At 36.5% G+C, this 19370-nt stretch overlaps 1 protein-coding gene across 1 annotated transcript in view; it reads right to left on the bottom strand.

Moving 5' to 3' along the window:
* Positions 1–19370, bottom strand: part of LOC124641949 (complexin) — a 302550-nt gene that overhangs the window by 95376 nt on the left and 187804 nt on the right. The window lies entirely within an intron of this gene.

Below are 19370 nucleotides of genomic sequence, written 5' to 3'. Positions count from 1 at the left end.
TCAAATTTACTTTGTAAGGTCTGCGTAACAAAGGGTCACCACATTTGCATTTATATAGGGACCCGGTGACATCGGCCGGAGGAAAGTGTTGCTGCCTTAGAGGAGGGCGAGAGGGGGGTGGTACTTATGTAAACTGCCTCCAGGACAATGTATCCGACGTGTTTCTTACGTCGGATACATTGTCACAGTCGTAAGATTGGCTTGTATGTGGGGCATGATGTTTGCACTCAATGAGAATGAAATGTAAATGGGTGCATGTTGATCAGAGGGTTGGTTTCTTATACATATATCAGACTAAGATCAGAATAATATTTAGTATTACCGTAAGAAAAACATGCTTTAGAAGTGGCTTTATCACGAGTATCAAAGTCACCCTAATATATAGAACTGTAAAAGAAATTAACTCTCATAGCCTAAGAACCTTTCCATTTTCTGGACCATAATTCAGCCTATATGGTTTCCTTTTCATTGTACCCATTCAAAAGCAAGTTGATAAAATACTTCTGAACTCCCTTTTGGTTAAAATATTACATTTTCCAGCAAATGACTGGATCTATTCCATGAAATTTAGCTGTGTCCCAAATAAACCGAAAAAACTGAAATAAATCCGTTCCTAGGATTTGAGTAATCCGTTTTCCAATTAAGCTTGAAACCTCTAAAATAATTAGATTTTTCTGTTCGGGATTCCAACTACATTTCCACAAAACATCAAAATAAAACCAGGCTTTACCTGTTGCAAAATTACAGTTAGAATTAAATAAAAGCAATTATGGTATATTTGTACATGTATTTCAATATTTGGTAAACAAAAACAACTAAATTGGGTGCCCAGTAGTATCTGTAATACAAGTAATTTCAGTATATATACATTTGTATGTACATATTTCTATTTGGTAAACATTAATAAACTACTGATGCCAAGTGGGAGAAATAATGTAATTTGATCTTCATCTTTTCTTCGAATTCTTAATCTCTTGTAAATGTGTAAATGTTTGATATTAAGAAGTGATGAGAATTTGAAAAGTAATAAAAAAATGCTAAGAAATGCAACGATGCAGAATTGCATGAAAACCAAAATATAACAGAAGGAATGGCAATAAGATTTTAATATAAAAACAGGCAGACTGAAAACGTGAGCTTTAATTTGCGGCAAACCATTCTCGTTTTAAATAATAGCCATTTTATTTCTGATGCATTCGGGTATAAATCGTATCAAAGAGTTTTAAATGTTTTATTTATACATTGAGGCTTCTCATCTGCGTTTAAAAACAATCAACTTTGCCTACTTTTTGCTAGAAATACTTGGTTTAGCCATTCTTCGTCCGGTTTCATTAGGTTGACCTATCAAACTTACTAATTACAACTTTTAACAATTTTATTTAAGTCATTTTAACCCGCGTGCTATGCCAATCTTAAGTTGAAGAAAGAACTCACAAAGAAAGTAATTATCGATTCATCCAAACCAAACATATGGCTTATGAACAGCGAATGGAACTCGCCTGTTAAATAATTTCCTAATTATGTAGTCATTTAAAACAAAGTTAAATCTAATTAATTATTAATCAGAATTGCCAAGTGGCAGTAATTTGCAAAGCCTCCAAAGTACTTTCGCTGATGCTTTTCTAATTTCTTTGTCTTTTAAAATTTCCAAATGTCAATTAGATTTTAAGAATTTAAATTGCTGAAAACTTTGACAACAGATTTTTAATTATTTGTGAAAGGTCACACTGTATTTTAAAGACAAAGGGTTATCTTTTAATAAGGTATTTAATGTAACATTCATGTTTAAGGTTAGAAACTATACTGTATTGAGTAATATTATACAGGTTCTATGTATGACTAAAGTAGTTGTCGGTTATTATTATTACTTTCCCATTATGAGGATACTAAATGAATTAATGATAGGCAATGTGTAAAGTTGTAATAAAAATACCCCTTTTACTCCAAATTATAATAATCCAACCTTACTCTTATTCGAAGATTTTCTTTACCTGCAAACAAAAGAAAGAAAAATTAGACACACATTACTATAACAGATAACCTAAGACTTTCAAACGCCAAAACCAACACTCCCAACTTAAAGACAACCCTAACACATACAACATAAAGTTCAAAATTCATTCAGTTCAACCGTATAAAAAGTTTGAGACAAAGTCTTCCTAATCCTAATCCTTTGGAAATTCGTGGGGAATATTCAAGAGGGAGCGTAAAGTATATCTACATATCTAGAGGTGTTTATTACGTGACTCTATCAGGCAGTGACGTGAGGTCTACTATAGTTCGGCCATTCAGAGAATGCGTTCCTGACACGTCGCGATTGAACTGACGACGTAATAACATTCATTGATTATTGATATAATAATGTTGTTTTAATGCTCCTCAATTGTTAAAACGGTAAACAACCAGCAAAAATATTTTTATCGTAACTGCAACGCCATTGCAAAGTTACGTCGTCAGTTCAATCGCGACGTGTCAGGAACGCATTCTCTGAATGGCCGAACTATAACAAATTATTTGCACGTAGTAGAACACTTTGAGTTTGCAGTCGTATCATCACGGTTGTTCCCTGAGGAGGCTGGTGAGATGCTTTGTGGAAGAGGATAAGTAGCCTTGAATGGTAGGTTGTATGTGCTGTGAAATTTATGTTAACAGAAGTATGTGTAAATAGGAATACATAAAAGTCTATGTGACAATAATCATGCCTATAATGTTAATTTGGCTAAATTGAAAGGGATGTGAAAGCCATTTTTGATTCGATTAAAACATTACATACGAAAGCTCAGTTCATAAATTTTTAATTATCAAAAGAAATGTAACTTTGATTGTATAGAACCAAATTAAAATAATTTGGAATCGAGTCCGTTCTCAATACGCTCCTAATTAGTAATTACATTAAAAAAGAAACCTCCAGTTAAAATAAGACGAAGAAATTAAAATAAGACGAAGAAAATCTTTTGAAAACTTCGTATACTTAACTTTGTCCCTATCATTATTTCATTAGAACATCCGTCCTGCTCACTCATATGCAATTTGCTGTAAAACAGAAAGAGATAACCAGATTTCTTCAGGAAAAATCAGAGATTGATTGTTCTTCCCTACCTGGCATGTGGATTGATGTCTTTTGAATATTTACGTTGTTACTTTAGGCGTAATTCTTACTCACTCGCTGTTGTAATTTGAGTCTTATTCCGTCACTGATAAGGTGTGAATCAGCTTGTGTTGGAGAATCATTTATCACTGTTTATCTCGCGTTGATTCGGTAACTGATGCTGAATATATTCGGGAACGATTTAGCTCACTCATTGTCGAAATGTTTCAACGATTGTTGATTTTGTGGTGAGAATTATGAGACCATTCTGAATCATTTTCTTTGTAAACTTTTCCGATGAATAAGTAAAGAGTGGCTGAAATGTAGGTACTTTGGTAGAAAGTTTATCGATTTTTATTATTCTTTTGCTGTTAACACATTAGATTTTACTTAAGAATATGGAGTTTCTAAATCATGTCAAAGTAAGAAAGGAAAAACTTTGTCACAGAAAATAAGTAAGTACCTACGTTACATAATTTAATCTAATTCTACAAAATTGTGAACAAGTTAGACATACACTCATTTTCGTCATAATGATGTCAAAAACTTTTACATTTATACCCAACCGTAAAATTCATTTCCAACGAGTATAATTTCTATTCATCTCATACCCTGTGAGAATTCCTTCCAAGTTAATTACTTATTTAATTATTGTTGCCAACAACTTATTTGTACTGGCAACATTTACAAATTCAGCTCCCTGAACAACAAGTGACGTCATAAACGGATAAAGACATAAAGGCGTTTATGGCAACACTGACCGTTTAGTGTTGTCGTGAGCCTTGTAAACTAATTTACGTTTACGTGATACCAAATGTCTTTACAATTTATGTGTGACTTTGCCTTCTAGTTTCTGGATTATCTAGACGTAAGGAAAGAAATCTAAATATTTAATCTCACTATCAAGAAAATATACACTTTGTACTTTAGTGTAGTTTTTAGAAACTAACGATAAAAATATTTACAGATTTTAAAACAACCAAAAAACAATAAAATTCACCAAATTATAGATCGAAAGAATCAGTTTACATTATAAAAACAAAACTCATGACTTCTGCAAAACTCAAAAACTTAACAGCTCCATCTAGTATCAGAAACTGACAACGGAAGTTTCATGGACGGGAGCGCTATCTATTGTTGAAATCAGTAAACGATAACTGCAGTTATCGGCAATAGAGGTCGCTAGTAGTGGTGAGTTAGATAACGATAATGAGTTGCAATTGTTTGGGTTTTTATGGTGTTGCAAATATTGTATGTTAACTAGTTTGACATGTTATTCAAGTTAATCAATTACTGTACTCAAAGAAGTTGTTTCTTACTCATAGGTAAGGCAAAATAAGATAAAAACGGGACAATTTACTTCGACAAAGCCTTTTAAAGCCCTTTTGTCCGCTGTTTCTGCATCATTTGTTTTGTTTTTTGGCAAATTTTCCACCTCAGACAAGTGACCTACTAAGTTAACTAAAAAGAACGTCTTCATATCTGTTGCGATCTTTCGATTGCTGTAACAAGTACCTAGTGACGATTCTCAAAGTTTTGCGATCAATGTTTCTTCATGCCCATATATCTACATAACACAAAAGATAAGAAATTCTTATCGGATTTAACATAAAATGAAGTTAATATCCACCTCCATTTTTAACCAGATTCCGTTAATACCTCCAATTAACCTCAAGTAGTTAACGCACGTAATACAGTAGTACATAACAAACACAACGTTACAGTTAACTGGTAGTTTAATTTCTTGTAATGGTTTAATTTGCATAATATATGTTGCAGCTGCATTGTACCGTGATAGTTACTGCAGTAATGTTCGCGAATTTAGTCATAACTATGTGCTGTTTAACTTGTAAGATTTTAATCAAATTGGGATGATTTCTTATCGTTTACAGCAATAATCTTCGAATGTGTCGCTGTTACTGGTAATCGTATCACCTTAATCTAAATAGTGGTCATACAAAGTACCGGCTAGCACAAATACTAGGTATAGACTATTTACTGTGTTCGAGAAGACGAATTGAACTGAGCATTAAATCCGGGACTTTTGTAAGACCAAGTTTTTTATTCGTGTTATAATTGAAAGTTTTTACGCAGAGGTCCAATAGTAAAGTTTATTTCTAGTAGCATATAAGTCTTTTAATAAAGAATATTACCCCATTATATTGGTGTGAGAATTCAAAATAGAAAAAAAAAAAAACAAAAATCATGAGTATAAATAAAGTTGAAGTGTTACCGGAAATTATACTGCAATTTATTATGATTATTCGGTGAAATTTTAAGTAACTTGAGAACTCAATAAAACAAAAAGCAACCAAATAACTCATTAAAATTGTGTAAAACATGAAATTTCACAGCTAACGGGTACGATTCCTGGAAAACGCACAAAAAGTTTTAAATTACAGCTGTTCCCTGAAATGAAAATGGGCGTTATTTCAGTTTTTCCATTTTCAATGCTGTGAAGAGATTAAATTCTTATGAAACGTGAACCTTGACGAAAAGATGAGAGGTAAAATTATCATTATAAAGAAATATTGAAAATGCTCGTTGAGGTGAAAAATGAGACTGATTGCAAGATTAGTTTACTTTTAATGAAAGAAAGTAAATTAGGTAATATTTACAAGTAACGTTTTTTAGTACGTAATGATTTTTTTTTAATAAGTTTGTATGTAATTTCTAAGTATATCTTGGACATCAATGGCTAATAAAAAGGCGAAGCAAAACATCTTGTGGTAACCTGGACTATATGTATAGTCTGAAATCAGCAACCCGCATTGAGCAAGCGTGGTGATTAATGCTCAATCCTTCTCCATGTGAGAGGAGGCCTGTGCCCAGCAGTGGGACGATAAAAAGGCTGTAACGGATAACGGAATGACTGTCAATAGAAAAAAGCGGGTTAGAAAAACATTATAACAATATGTTGAAATTACTATGAACTCAAAAGGCGACGACCTCGATGGCGCAATGGTTACCATGCCGGACTGCCGAACCTGAGGTACCGGGTTCGATTCCCGGTTCGGTCGACATTTGTGTGATGAGCATGCTTGTTGGCCGTGGTCTGGGTGTTACAATATGTATTTATAAATATGTATATATGTAGCTATATGTAGTTTATCAGTTGTGTTAGCACCCATAACACAAGTTAATTAATAACTTAGCATGGGGCTAACCGACCGTGTGTGAAAAGGTGTCCTGACATTATAAAAAAAATAATAAAAAAAAGGTCTTTGCTGTAGAGGATGCACAAATCGACATCTTAACATGTCACTTTGGTTATATAGTAGTTATAATATCATCATAAAGCATGTTTCTACGAGATGCCATCAAGAAGCTGTTAACCAAATAAGATGCACTTCCGCTGATCATTACGAATAATTTATGTTTTTTATGTTCAAACTGTGACGATAAATTGCACCTAAAACATTACTTTGGGAACATTTTCTTGTACATTTTGAACGTTATTTTTATTATAGTCATTTTGTAGATGGGCCGTTGTTTCGCCGAATAGACTGACAATCTGTCACTTCATAATTGTCTTTTAAAAGAATAGTATACTTTGAAGCTTTGGGGAACTTCTAAGTATTTTGATAGAAAAGGGTGTTCTTTAAGTGTTGTTTTTGGTGAGTTTTTTTTTTTAATTTTCTGCGGTTTTCTTTGCCTAAATAACGTTGTATTCTTTAAGTACCTGTCGCAGCTTATCTATATTTGTACTATATACTCTGGCAAAGAGGTGTAATGTATAGAAAAGTGATGGCGAAAGTAACAACTTTGGCGGTGTATTTAACATTTAATTAATATTCTGTAAATTAAATACGTTTAACCACACTCGAAATTATTGCTAGAAATCATGCGCCATAACCACAGCGGGGATTTAATTCGTTGTGTTGTAAATTTAATTATTTCTCCATACATATTGTTGTGGCTACCGCGGTTCCGTACAAACACTGTACACATGGAATAGTACCGCGGGTTCCGTACAATGTAATTTTAACCCAGTATTAGAGTTGCGCGGAATTTCGTTAATTCAGTCTATTAGTGTCCGTTTGGAGTTGCATTAGATCAGTCTAGTTTGGTTTGGTTAATTACATTTCGTTTCTATGAAATTAGCGGTTTGATTGGCTAATGAATGCATCGGTAGTTGCCTGAAATAAATAAGACTGCTGTTGACTACTAACATTTAATTAACTATTACAGTGACAACTATCAAGATGGCATGCATGGCTTAACCATAGCATCCCTGACAGGAGTATATAAATATCTATTATGTATGTACAAAGCTAGCTAGTTGGTATTATGTAGTTCATTTTTTAATAAGACTAATAAACAGGGCAATTTTGACCAACCCACGAACAACCCAATCTAAGGGGTTGGGTTAGAAAGGGCACGCCACCATCGTGGCGGTAAGTCCCCTCTTTGAGGAGTGGCTCGGGAGAAGTCATGGCGCCCTCACGTACCGCATGACGCAGGTCCTCACCGGACACGGTTGTTTCGGGAGGTACGCATCGAATCGATCGTGAGGAGGCGCCCGGGTGTCACCACTGTGCGGACAGCCCCGAGGACACGGTGGACCACACAGTCCAGGAGTGCCCTGCGTGGCAGGGGCACCGCCGGGTCCTCGTCGAGGCTCTGGGCGGCGGCGACCTCTCGCGTCCGGCCCTGGTTCAGGCCATGGTCTGGGGCGAGAGGGAATGGGATGCCGTCGCCTCCTTCTGCGAAGCGGTCATGCTCGAGAAGGAGGAGGCGGAACGCCAGAGAGTACGCACCTCTCATCCCGGCCGCCGCGCTGGACCAGGTAGACACCATGGGCGCCGGGCGTCGCGTGATGACTCCCGGCCACCGTAGGCGTGGGTCTGTGGGCGGTGAGTTCGGGTGGCTCATCGTCCCTCTGTCTTCTTAGACGACAGACCCGTGTCGACGGCGCGCGTTGTTCCACGCGCTCCTCAAAGAGATGTCAGCAACCCCAGTGGGGCCCAGCAGGGCCAAGGCCTGCCGGGGCTGCGGGTTGTTCGAAAGAGATACCGCGGCCCTGGTACATAAACGGCCTATGACGGAACACGACGGTTTTTAGTCAGTAAGAGTCTGACACTCCCTCACTGCTGCTAACCCATAGCGGGAGGGGTCATTTGATGATTTTTGACGTCGGAAAAAAAAGGGGTTGGGTTAGAAGAAGCATTTATCATCATCATCAGCCTTACATCGTCCCACTGTTAGCCACCACCTCTCACACAGAGAAGAAAAATGCATAATAAACTGTAATCACATAACCAGACCTGTACCATCATCAGCATCAGTCTCCCATCGTAACATCAAATCGCTCAAACAGCTCCAGCATCAATTATTCCGTTTTGAGTATTACAGCGACGGATCCGCTCAATTTGTTAACGGTACCGGCTTTGCGCGGCGCTCATTGATCTTAGTTCCGCACGGATTTACTGTTGTGGGGAGCTCGACGTGTATACTGCTTCAAAGTGGGTATTTGCTATAGTGGTTATATTGATTTTATTGGGTGAATAGAACGTTAGTGCATTACCAAAAACCTAATTACTAGAAATTAGTACACATGCTTTTATCTAGGATTATAACAATGTGCAGAATACATTTTATTTAGAAAGTTATGGGATACAGCTTAGCCACATTTAATCATTCGACATCCCCAAAATTTTTAGAAATAGCCGTAAAAATCCATACGATTTAAAAATACAACGATGTAAAAATCTACGCTTTGATACGTAGTTTTGATTATTTTTTGCTCATTTGCATACAATACAAATTGTCAGTAACGCAGTCACTATGTATTGGTATTTAATTGCCGTTTATTCGAAAACAAAACGGAACTAACAAGCTGTCACAAATATTTCCACGTCTGCACTAACATAACCGTATTTTTATGATATTTCCATGAAAAACTTTCAGTTATTTCGACGGGTTTTTTGTGAAAACTCGTACATTTTTGCTTTGTCTGTTATTTTGAGTACTTTTGGCTCTGACATTCTTTCTTTTTCGGCATGCTGTGCTTTGATGTGAAAAATAACTTTGTCTTTGTACGCGAATCCGGTTTTACAGCTGCGGGAATTTGTATAAAGGTATTTTTTTGATAATATAATCCTTTATTCTGAAGATATAACAAGTTCCAAGTTGAAATAATGAGGCAATCTCTCTCTTTTGAAAACAACAAGGGTTAAGTCTCGAAATTGCAGTTAATTAACTAGAAATAAAATCTGTGGTGTACCTAGGGACATTTTTTGTGCTTAAGATTGTTCATTAAGAGCTTAAGCATTTTTAGGGAAATACTTATTAGTTATCTTATACCGCCATAATGGGCCATAAAATTTAAGGACTTAATTTCATCTTATTGCCCCGAATGGGCATCAAACCACCACCCATTTTGAAGCGCTTCCACCTGCGTCTCGTGGAAATTACATCACGAACCCGGATATAAAACAGCCTACAGCTTTCCTCGATAGATCACCTGTCAAACACTAACATTAGTAGTTACTAAGGTTCTTTCAATCATACAAACAGCGGTTTAAGACATAGTGCACATTGTCATAACCACACAATAACACACACCCACAAGTCCATGATTTCTCATCCGCGTCAATTTGTCAAGTTGTCCGCGCGCGCCATTGTTCCGCGCGTGTCAGCCGGACAAGTATTGTCAGTGGCGCCATCTGTCTGCATGCGGAATGCTAATATGTGCTCGAGTTATTGTCGTAACTGCTGTTGTATTAATATGTCTCCTGTTGTGTGTTTGTGGGAGGAATTCCGATGTACGCATGTATTCGTGACGTGTGGCTTATAATCATATGCCTAGCTTCTTCCTAGATGTGTTGGCGTCAGCGTCCAGTCTAACCAGATGCAGCTGAGTTATAGTGTTTCACAGAGTAAGTAACAGATGCTGTAAGTAACAGAGTACCTAACCTAACCTAAAATTATTATTATTATTTTAAATTATATTCTAAATGTTTGATTAATTGATTGAATATTAACACTATGTTATGTCGTTAATCGATAAGTATTGAAGTAAGTGTATGCTCGATATAGCTTTTACAACTTTAAAAAAGAAAGAAATGTTTAACATCCATCATCTTAATATTTCACGAGAATTTTCTAGAAACGAATTCCACTACAATCAAATAAAGCAATGCAATTGCATTTCTCGTACATCACCCGAAGCTTACTCTCAACTCTCATCTTCCCGACCTCGTTCCTCTAGCGTTCACTCGAATAATGAAATTCCGAGCACCTGTTAACTAGTTATTACGAAGCGATTACCAACAAGTCTCAACTAAGATTATGCTAATCTCGGCCGATCGCCCGCGAACTGGGCCACGGAGACCAAACTCGACCGAGGAGGATAAAGTGCGCCGAACTGCTGCTGCACTTGTAATCTGTAGGACTAATATTGTAAAGTTCAAGAGTTTGTTTGAAAACACTAATTTCAAGATTTAGGTACTGATATTTTAGATTTTTAACTGCTATGGGCTAATTTTTACCCGGTTGCGCGAAGTAGTTTAGAAAAAAGCTAGCAAAATAAACAAAGTCAGACCTGCAGTATTTTCAGCAAAGTTTTTTTTCATCCCTTTCTGTGTATTAATTGTGAAGTCGGTTTATTTTTATGATAAAAAGTTTTATGCAGGTAACGTTGTAAATAGGCATTTTTTTTTTAATTTTAATCACGACCGCATATATCAAAGCTTTTTGGTATTGAATATACTCTTCAACATGATGCATGAGATATACCTACATGAATCATTTTACTAATATTGGATCACCAAACCTGCTGCCTGTAACAAATGCTACTGCACCTGACTATCCTAAGCTTAACCAAATAAAGCTGTCCAGCACCTGTCTAATCACTAACCTCTCTAGCTGAACATTACAACTGCAGTAACTGCACCCAATGCACTGAACTACTGCAATCTTATGTTATGCATAGCTTATATCCGATGCACTGTATACCTAATCGCGAGACTGTTTTGTTTGTTTGAACGCGATGCTATACATATTTGCTTTGTAGTCCGGTAATTGATAACTATAGATACTGGCTACTATAACGTGTAGTTCCAAAATTAGTTCTGTGTTGTACGATACAATTTGCATTTACAAATAATTATTCAGTACTAGCGGTGGCTTGTGAATTTGTCATATAACTAAGTTAAACACATTCAAGCTGAAATGTTTGTATTAAAAAAAAAAAAATGTCACAATTAATTTCAATGCAATAATGCAAAAGGATGTTCTAAATTATTTTTAGCATAGATAGCGTTACTTGGTGGAGGCCTACGTTCAGCAGAGGACGACAATTAGCTCATATGATGATTATTCGCGTTCCGTGAGTATTTGTGCAAGCCTTGTGTGTTTGTCTTAGGTTTAATAAAGCAACATAAAAGTGATGTAAAATCCTGTACAATCTTAAAATAAGACATAACATCCATCTCTCACCAGCACCTTCAGGTAGATGCAAATGTGTGTGACGTCACGCAGGGAGCAGCATATCTAACGACATCGGGGATTTGCTTAAACGATACGTTTTTTGTGAACATCCCCGAATCGTAACTACTCGTACGTTTACTTTGCATATTATGTATGTAGCTGATGTAGGTACTGATCTAGATAGGTTAAAAATAAAGTCATGGCAAACTATTGAACATTGAACATTGTTAGTCGATAGTTGGTTCCAGCTTGTAAATCAGTATGGAGTTGAACGGTAGTGAGCACATTACAACGATCAGGTATTCGCTAATTGAACGAACTGAAAGAGTCAAAAAACTACGTGCACCTGGTTTTTGCAAAACTCAATTTTGTGATTGTGTTCGAATTGAATATTCGGCAGATAAAAATCCTGAAAGCTTTATTGTATCACTTTATGTTTCAAGATTACAATGTCAATATCGCATATTTGTCTGACAGAATTCAACTGAACAAGTGACAATCGAAATATTCTTTAATCAACTGCCTCGTTAAACATTGTCCATTCGACATTCACAATACGATACATTTATCATTCGACAATAAGCCCCTATCATCGGAAACTTTAAAACGATATTACGTATAACACTTCGATAAAATACACCAACATACGACACACCCACAAGAACAAACATTGTTTCTTATAGCGCCACAAATTAAGTTCAAATTCGATTGCCCTTTGTTTGTGCGACCGCAAAATATTAATTGGGGTTTGTAAAATGGAATTTCGAAGCCAAATTCGTCCGGATCGGAGCGCATATAACCAGTTTTGGTCGGTTAAATCCGGTTCGATGTGTCGGATAAGCTGTATACACGGCGGCTATAAATTTTGGGATAGCTGGGAATGTGTCGCGGGTGTTTACATGGGATAGCGGTAATCCTAATGTGGATGAAAACATGGATACTGTAAGCTGATTATGATGTTACGTCCCACGCCGTCTTGACTCGGATCGCCCATAGGGATTTAATAGCACTTATAGTTCGGTCATGTAGCATTAACTTGTATTTGTATAAATTGTTTCTGTTCTATGTAACTTTCTAAGTGATTGATTCATTGGCAGAAAAATAGTAGTTACATATGACTATGATATAGTAATAGTACATATCTTCTACGTATGCGTTAGAAACGTCCGCTCATAAAACAAAACTAAACTGAAATATAAAACAATACACTAAACAATATAGTGAGACAATAAATATCTCCCACACAACACACAACTCGCGTAACTTTACGGGTTTTACGCAATTTTACGCGATTTACCCGGTACGGGTTTACACGTCAGTTTAGTACGCGCGTAAACTGAGCGCGTCTGTCGCGTACAGCTAGCGGCCGTGGCGTAAAAATTGTGGATTTATTGTAGTTTGTATTTAGAGTTATTATGCTGTATAGTTTTTATTTCATATTTCTGTGCTGATAATAAGGAAATGTTGATATAATACAGGTCTTATAGATTTAAGGAATATATTTTCAAAAGAACAATTACAGTTAACTTAAAATGAGATACAAATAGTTCAATTCAAGGTAAGTATCTTAGATGTCCGCATCTGGTGCGTTGATGACATCATCGGTTATATATATGTTTTCTTAATTTAGATTTAAATATATAAACACTTTCACACTTCTTTATTTTTATACGTATTACGTATGCGATACTTAAACTCGTATCAGTAACATGAGCTTGAGTCAGTTGTTTTCTTATTTACTAAGATATACTACATTCGCACTGGTACAGGGTTATTAGCTTGATGGGTTAATCCATATAACCTATGAGAGCCCGTATCTCTCAGTGACAACACATCTTTTCTCTCCAAGTTTAAAACCGTGGAACAAAGGACGCTTACGTAGGCGCCTACAAATTGCCAGCAATGAATCTTGGGACGCTTCGTGGCAGAATTGCTTTTGCGAACATTTTAGCTGCCCGGATGAATCGAATGGATTTAACAGGAACGCTTTTCAGGGCATTTTAGCTGCCCCGATATTGAACTGTTTGCGTCTCTATTCGGATTTTGACGTTTCTACAGAATTTATCGGTTATTTGATAGTGTGGAAATGAGCTAGATTGATAGCGGGAACTTGAATCTATTTAGTTTATTTCGCGCTGTTCCGCGGTGAAAAGAAATCGTGTCTGTTGAAAATGTTCCTTATCTTGTGCAGTTCGTAAGAGATCATATTTTATGGAGAACTCGAGTTTTTGAGGCGCCTTTTAGTGGAAGCTGTTTATTTTTTTTGCCTTTATCGATATTCTTTGATGCTGATTTATTCCAGGAATCTCTCTTGAAAACCAGCTTCCAATATCACATAATATGCACACATAATTTTATTAAACATCCAATGAAACTTGTACTCTTTTATTGTACGGCATATTTCTATACCTAGAATATACTCACCCCTAACACAAACATACCTACAATGAAACTGGATCACTAAGAAAAAACCTGAATACGCGTGAATAACAAGTTTAAGTAAAAAACAGAACAACGGGCAGTTCTCTCAACCCTAATTCTATTGTAGTGGGTGTGAGTTTCAATCAGGCGCGATTGGTCTGAAGAGATTGCCTGCGATTGGTCGAGATTGGTCGCGATTGGCTGCGATTGGTCGCGATTGGCTGCGGTTGGTCGCGATTGGCGGCGATCGGACGCGATTCAATCGCCCGGGGATTGGATTGTTTGAACTGGACTCGAGTTAACTTCGTCTTGTCTTGAGAATTGGAATTTTAGATAAGTTCATTATTTTGCTGTCGGATTATTGTAGGGTATCTACTGGAGAGTATTACATTATTTATGTATGTCTCCCAAATGAATATTCTGACAAACAGGTCAAGCCTACAACTTGACAGTGAGTATAACGTATGAATGATAAGTCGCTATAATACACTAGTACTCAGCTGCATCCGATTAGAATGGAAACCGACCCCGACATAGTTGGAGAAAGGCTAGGTAGATGATAATGATAAGGAGGACAATAAGGGTGCATATGATGTTAAAGGTTTTGTTTCTCTTTGGGCATGGTTTTAAGGTACCACACACAGGTAAGGTACGATACCACTATTTCATATCAACTTTTGTTGTTCATTACCTGAGAATGAAACCTAAATCTCCCATACACCTTTGGCTCTTCTTGAGTGCGGAGTGCATTTTGAAATAAAAAGACCCAATCTTTGTGATAACATTGACCGCTTCAAAGTACACCAGTCTAACCCAATTCTCTAACAGAACCAGCTGCATTCAAACAGAACGGTCAAAACAAAAGCACGGCTCTCGCTACGGTAAAGCTTGAAAACATTTAAAATCCTTGTTGCGAACAATGTTTAAAAGTAGTGTAACCGCCCACTACACCGGATCAGGGGAGCTTGGGGCTAAACAAATCGCGCGCGGTCAAACTTTCCCGGACGGAAACTTGAGATTTTCCTTCAATAGCTAAAACGCAAAGTTTCTTGCAAAATTTTTAAGGATTCCGCCCAAAGATTCCGAGGTGTTTCCCGGTGATGTAGGCTATTTTTTTAAATAGGATTACTTGATTGTTTGAAGTGTTTCGGGTGTTATAATCCGTTGGGGTCGGTTTATGAAAATGGGTGATTGTTCCGTGTTCAAGGGGTGAAATTTTAATGAGCTCTGCTTTTATAGGTAATGTTTGATGATTTTTGCTTGGTTACGACGTAATTATTTTGGGAGATGGGTAATTTTTCGTTTGATGAAGCTGTAGTACTTGTTTTTTGAGGTACTCTGAAAGATTTTTCACGTACCTATATGTTATGTTTTTAAATCACCATTCCGACACAATACGGTAAATGAAGAGTGACATGAAATTAATTGCGATGTCCCGCAGTCGGGCGCGGTGACGCTGAAACGCTTTTAGTGAACATTATCGAAGTACTCGCGCCTGAATACTTTATCAACATTTTTAATGTGTTGCACTGGACAAGTGTGTCCACCAATGTATACAAGTATATTTTTATACTATCGTCAGGTTTAAAATTGATATTTTTAATAAATTTGAGGTAACTGATTACTTTTAATTGAACGATAAGGAATAAGGGCAAAAATATATCTCATATTGTGCATTGATAAACCTCACAGTTATAATTGTAATTAAATTGTTATACCTTTGCTTGATTCAACAAACCGTATATAAAAGATATTCTCATATGACTATAACAATGAATGGTATTACATTCATGCAGTAATATTGCGGGCACAGTTGTAATGATTCATACATTGTTAGTTCTGCATTCAAACTGAACGTATTATGTAGCAAACGGGGAATATGGACACATTCATTCAAATGTATACCGTAAGCCACCTATACTTAGGGTGCAATTTCATTCAATTCAAAACATAATTTCCTGTAAAATCCATCAAATAATTCCATTGCTCTGTTTCAATAACTCAGGTGTTCTGGTAACGACATACCATTATTCTCCATTATTCTTCTCCAATATAACTGCGAAAGGAAACTTGAATAATAGAACATTATTCAAGTGCAGAAACAGTTGGCAATCCGGTAATATTTCACAGCGAACTGTGGAACTATCCAATCCTTCTGGACGCGCCACGTGTGGGCTTCGTGCGGCTTAGCGGTTGCCCACACGTTGGCCACGCGTGGCCAGGCTCAGCCGGATTGTCGCTATCGCTGCTCGACAGACGCTGTGAATCACTGAGAATTTAGAGATTGGTGGAAAGTTGGGATACCTATTTTATTTAAGAAAAGTTGCAGTGAGGTAAAGAGAACTTCAGCAAGACACATACAAGGATATCTACGTATTTGTAAAGGATAATAAATCCTTGGTTCATGTAGGTATATATTTACTCTAGTTTCTGCTTATAATATCAAATATCTGTCAGTTCAGGTTTCGAGAAGCCACATGAGAGCATCAGCTATTAATTAACTGCCGTCAGTTCTGCTTGATTGACTGATGACAAACATTCATCATACGTCAATGTTCATGATTTGCCGCCATGTTGGATCACCGGGCAAATTACAAGCAATTATGCATTTGTTGTTCTGTAAATGTATATAGCCTTTTGTTTACTACTACGCAAATATTCATCATCATCCTCCGAGCCTTTTCCCAAACTATGTTGGGGTCGGCTTCCAGTCTAACCGGATTCAGCTGAGTACCAGTGCTTTACAAGAAGCGACTGCCTATCTGACCTCCTCAACCCAGTTACCCGGGCAACCCGATACCCCTTGGTTAGACTGGTGTCAGACTTACTGGCTTCTGACTATCCGTAACGACTGCCAACGATGTTCAATGACAGCCGGGACCTACAGTTTAACGTGCCATCCGAAACACAGTCATTGGTGTCTAAGATATTAGTAAAGTACTACGCAAAGAGGGCTATCACAAATTTTCGAGTTTTATACGAGTTTTGATGCGTCATTATGCTTTGGATATAGTCACAAAAAAAAAAAACAAAAATAAGATTAAGAAAGTTTGATCATTTATCTTGGGGGTGTTTTAAATAAATATTTTTCATCCCACCATCTCGGAAAGAGTAGTTTTACCCTTTGATATCTGAGCGCAAAAGCCGTTTTTATCCTCTAGAGCGGCAAAGTGATTTGAATTTAGAACATCGCGTGCAATACTCCATTTGTGACAATCTTGATAAGACTTTTTAAACAAATACATATTAAACAAATAAAATACTGCTTAAAATAATTATTCAATTAATTAATTATTTTTTATTATTGTTTTTACATAGATTTTTAACCTCGTTTCATTTTTAAACTGAGTTTTCAAATAAATGAACTTTAATAGGCTCTTCTTTTTAATTTGATACTCGTGCGCGCCATTTTGTTTTTTTGCATTTAGTAATTTCCTCGATGAGGTGGGATGAAAAGTTACGTGTTGCACTCGAGCGCAAAGATTTTTCACCTTGTGCTCTTTTGATTCCCTCGCTATCGCTCAGGATTCTAATTATTGAAACACTCGCTACGCTCGTGTTTCAATTTTAGAATCCTTCGCTTGCTCGGTCATCAAAATTGAGCCCGCGGTTAAAAAGCAACTTTGCACTCTTGTATAACAAATAACTATTAATTTGTCCACGTACATCAGTAAAATCTTTGTCTCTGCAAAGGATGTTTCATAAAATGTTGCTTTTGGGAATCTTTTGATGCTTCAGTACTACGAGGATATAGCAATTTAACCATTTATAAAAATGTTCAAGATACAACTATATCTTGTACTTGTGCTTGCTTAAACCAATTTATTACAATTCATACAGTAATACACCAAAAATAATTCTATAAAACTGAGAGTTACTGACAATTTTCCGTACAAAACTATATTTTTTATCGGGATATTATAAATTGCATATCAAATAAATAATCGCCTATCAATAAGTACTCATCATTTATATTCTTTTTTACATCAAATAACTTACTTCACTACAAATAAACTAAATGTTTAACAAAACTCAAACTGCAGATAATTCGAAATTATACATCAATATGACATTACTTTTTTCCTTATAATGCAATACAGTTAAATTTATTCTTGTACAAAAATACTACATACAAGCATTAAATACTGAATGCACAGCAAATTTTCCATATTTCATAGCAAAATATCTATCCCAGTCGCATATTAACCAGTAAGTACAACAAAACCTGTTCATCATATTTGTCTTAATTTTCAAGAAGCCACGCTTGGCAAATTTAATGATTATTATAACAAAAAAATCCTGTCACATTGCGTTATTTCTAAAAGCAGAACAAATTAACTGAAATCTCATTCAGCGTACTATGAATATGGTAGAATTTTATTAAGATTCAATTTATTTAGCAAATTGCCATTTATAACCTTCAATTAAAAACATTGTTTTAAAAATTGAAGCTAGTAACGAAAACGAATCGCTGCAAAACCGACTCCACGTAGTCTTGTCTGCCCTACCCCTAGAGTGCAATTCTAAACCGCGTAGGCGCGGAGGGGCGAGGCGGCCTGCGAGCTGAGGCGCAGGTAGTTTTAATGCTCACCGACGCGGTTGAGGCTGCCGAAGCTGCGGTGGTGAGCGTGAAAACCATCTGCGACGATAAGCTCGCATGGGACCGCCGGAGCCACGAAGCGCCGGAGCCGTGACAGAAGCCATGCTTGCTGCATGTTGCATGCTTACTTCCATGTTGCATGCCTGCTTACATGCTGCATGCCTGCTTGCATGCTTCAGGCTTGTTTGCATGCTTTTTACAGGACAATAAAAATTCCAAAACTATGCCAAAATATGATTCTGACTATAAACATTCTGAAATATGATAGTTCTGCCTTTTAATGACTATATGAAATGTATGCCAAAAGGAAGTACTGACAATGACTAAAAATGCACCAGCCCCATTTTTTTTAAGAACTATATGTGCAAGCATATCATCGGACTTGCGATCCGACTCAAGTACGTGGCGCCACCTGCAGAGGTTAAAAATGTGCCTTTTGGGCAAAAAAGGAAGCGTGGACGCTTATTAATAATTCAATAAATTACAATTTTGTATTTAATTTTATATTTTTTTGCTGATCTCATCATGTGGTAATTAATAAATAATAAGATGACTGTGACTAATAAAATGCTGTTTTATTCAGAAAAACTGCTGTAAATAATATAAAAATAGAAGCTATATTTAAAAGAAAAAGAGTTAACATGTATAATGTGCATTAAGATTATTAGCTGTGCATTGATGAAAAAGCTTTTGCTTTAGGAAAAATCGCTGTACGCTGCGAAAATAAATTGTAGTGTGTTTAGTGATATTTTGAGTTGAATATTTTGCTGTGCAATCAGTAATTTTGATGGGAATTCGGAATTTTATTGCATAGAAAAAGGATGTTTT

This window comes from Helicoverpa zea, chromosome 23 (assembly GCF_022581195.2).
Source record: "Helicoverpa zea isolate HzStark_Cry1AcR chromosome 23, ilHelZeax1.1, whole genome shotgun sequence".
Taxonomy (NCBI): Eukaryota; Metazoa; Arthropoda; class Insecta; order Lepidoptera; family Noctuidae; genus Helicoverpa; species Helicoverpa zea.
The sequence above is the reverse complement of the archived record's forward strand: the minus strand, read 5'-3'. Positions and strand labels throughout refer to the sequence as shown.